Below are 3,814 nucleotides of genomic sequence, written 5' to 3' on the forward strand. Positions count from 1 at the left end.
TGTGTAAACTGTCTGATGTGCTTCTACCATCAATTCTCTCCTCAGATCATCTACATCAGGTACACAAAGCCTATCTCTATATCTCAGTACATCATCATCACCTATCACAAAACCTGCAGCCTTACCCTACTCAACCTCATTTCTGATCCTGAGTAGTGACTCATCATTCTTCTGAGCTACTTTTATCTTATCAAACAAATCTGACTTAACCTGAAAATGAGCAATCATTGCTCCAACTTCACTAAGATCAAATCTGACTCCTTCATCCACTAACTCATGCAGCTCCTTAATCAGAGATCTTCGTACCTCCTGAATATGAGCTAAGCTCCCTGATGATTTTCTACTCAAAGCATCGACAACTACATTTGCCTTACCCGGGTGGTAATGTATGGTACAATTATAATCCTTCAGCAGTTCCATCCATCTCCTTTGCCTCATGTTTAGATCTTTCTGCTGAAAGATATATTTCAAACTCTTGTGATCTGTAAAAATCTCACAAGTTTCACCATACAAGTAGTGCCTCCAAATCTTCAAAGCAAAAATGACAGCTGCCATTTCTAAATCATGTGTAGGATAATTTTGTTCATGCTTCTTCAACTGCCGTGAAGCATAGGCAATAACCTTGCCATGCTGCATTAGAACACATCCTAACCCCACTCTCGAAGCATCACAATACACTGTGTAACCACCAAAACCTGATGGTACTGCTAGAATAGGCGCTGTAGTCAATCTTTCTTTCAACTCCAAGAAACTTTTCTCACAAGCTTCAGACCACTGAAACTTAACATTCTTCTGCGTTAACTTAGTCAATGGTGCAGAAATCCGAGAAAAGTTCTCCACAAACCTCCGATAATAGCCGGCCAAACCTAAGAAACTTCTAATCTCTGTTGCTGAAGTAGGCCTAAGCCACTGTTTAACTGCTTCAATCTTTTGAGGATCAACCTCAATCCCATTCCTTGAAACTACATGCCCAAGAAATGATACACTCTCCAACCAAAACTCACTCTTTGAGAACTTGCCATACAACTGATGATCTCGCAGAGTTTGAAGCACAATTCTCAAGTGCTGCTCATGCTCCTCTTTAGACCTCGAATACACCAAAATATCATCAATAAAAACTATCACAAATTGATCAATAAACTGACCAAACACTCTATTCATCAAATCCATAAAAGCTGCTGGTGCATTCGTCAACCCAAAAGACATCACTAAAAACTCATAATGACCATACCGAGTTCTAAAAGCTGTCTTTGAAATGTCTGTCTCTCTAATTCTCAACTGATGATACCCAGATCGAAGATCGATCTTAGAAAAAAATTGAGCTCCCTGCAACTGATCAAACAAATCATCAATACGAGGGAGTGGGTATCTATTTCGAACTGTCACCCGATTCAGTTGTCTATAATCTATACATAACCTCAATGACCCATCTTTCTTCTTCACAAACAACACCGGGGCTCCCCAAGGGGACACACTTGGTCGGATGAACTTTTTATCCAACAAATCCTGCAGTTGCTCCTTTAGCTCCCTCAATTCTGCTGGTGCCATTCTATATGGTGCCATTGATATTGGTTCAATACCCGGAACCAAGTCAATACAAAACTCAATCTCCCTATATGGAGGCAATCCAGGTAAGTCATCGGGAAAGACATCGATAAACTCCCTGACTATAGGGACTTGGTCTAACTGAGGGACTTCTTTCTCTACATCCACTATATATGCTAAGTAACATTGTACCCCTTTTCGAGCCATTTTTCTCGAAATAGCCGACAACATAATTGATGGAGACTCAATCTTATCTCCTTGAGATATCAACTCAACTTCTTTATCTAGATCAAACAGTATTTTCTTATCCCAACAATTTACTGAAGCCCTATGCTTTGCCAACCAATCCATTCCCAAAATTACATCAAAATCAACCATATCTAAGACATTTAAGTCTCCCATAAAGATCTTATCTCCAATCTTTATTTCACAATCCAGATACACATACTTCACCAATATTAATTCATCTAAGGGAGTGGAGACTGAAATTGGGGATTTTAACAAGGTTGGTTGTTTATCTAACCTCATAGCAAAATATGGAGACACAAATGAATGGGTTGCACCCGTATCAAACAACACCTTTGCTTCAAAAGAGCAAACAAGAAGAATACCTGAAACAACTGTATTGGATGCCTGAGCATCCTGCTGAGTCAAGGCAAAAACTCTGGCATGCCCCTGACCCTGCTGTATCTGACCTCTATCACCTGCACCCCGGCCTCTCTGACCATGGCCACCAAAACCTCTACCCCCATGAGCCACAGACTGGCTCGTCGATGGTGCCTGAATAGGATGCTGGACTGAAGCAGATAATCCTGAAGTTGATAACTGTCTCCTCGGGCACTCTCTGATCCTATGGCCTATCTGGCCACAATTAAAACAAGCCCCAGTCCTTCTATAACACTCTGCACTAGTATGACCTCCTCCACAGTGTTGACATGAAGAACTATCTCCAGGTGAAACAAATGAACTACGAGGTGCTGTCTGAACTAAACTCTGAGTACTACTACTGCCACTCTGACCACCCAAGCCACTACCTGACGGTTTCTGTCTAAACCTCCTCTGAACCCATGAGCCCTGACGGCCACTTCGTCCCTTAGACGGACCTGCACTCAATCCGTGTTGCCTAAAAGATTGACCCTCTTCTCTAGGCCTCTTAGACTGGCCTGCAGTCATATCCTCTAATTCTCGCGCCTCTATCAACCTGGCGTTATCTACAGCTGAGGAGTAGGATGGAAACACATGTGACACCATCATCATATACATAGAGGATTTAAGTCCTCTAATGAACCTCTTCACCCTCCACTCCTCAGTAGGTAGAAGATGTTCTGCATACCTAGATAGTTGAGTGAACTTCAGATCATACTCATCCACTGTCATGCTCCCCTGAGATAGCCTCTCAAACTCATAAAGCCGAGCATCCCTGACACTCTGAGGAAGAAACTTGTCTAAAAACATGGAGCTAAACTCCTTCCATGTCCACTGAGCATCTACTGGTCTTGTTCTTTTCCTAGACTCAAACCAAGAGATTGCCACATCTCCCTCCAACCTGAACGATGCCAAACTCACAGCTCGGTGGTCTGTACATCCCAAAGCTTCACACCGTCGCCAAATATCATCTAGAAACCTCTGAGGATCCTCTGAACTGTCCATCCCAGTAAAAATAGGAGGTGCCAACTTCATGAAGTCATTCAACGGCACATTAACTCCCTGAACAGTATGGGATGTCGAGGTTACATCTCTATCCCTTCTTCTATCTTTCTCCATAGAAAACTCTATCCAGGTCCGCACAACCTGACTAAGTTGTTGGACCTCTGTAACAGGTTCAGGGTCAGCAATCCCCACACTTGTTTCATCAACCATATCTTCCTCTTCTATCTCCTGAGGCTCTTCCTCCTCTGGTGGAGGTACCTCCTCAACATGTTGCGGCACAGGTGCACCGCGCCTCTTTCTCTGCCTTGCGGTTCTCAACCTCACAATTGGAACATCATCCTGATCATCATCTACTCTAATAGTATTAGCTATTTGTCTTTTCCTCGGCATTTCCTAAAATAAAAGTTAGAGCACTTAATTCATGCTAGAACAATAACATGATAATTATCAATAAATTATAGGAAAGCATATCAGTCATAAGGAAGAAGACATGCTTGATGAGAATTCAAAATTTCAAAACCAACAAACAAGACAATACGGATCCTAATGCTCCATTTATTATGAAATTAATTATATTATTGTTTCTTTAATCTAAAGCTCTGATACCAAGTTTGTCACG

Source organism: Populus euphratica, unplaced genomic scaffold (genome assembly GCF_000495115.2).
Source record: "Populus euphratica unplaced genomic scaffold, PopEup_1.0 scaffold22.1, whole genome shotgun sequence".
NCBI lineage: Eukaryota > Viridiplantae > Streptophyta > Magnoliopsida > Malpighiales > Salicaceae > Populus > Populus euphratica.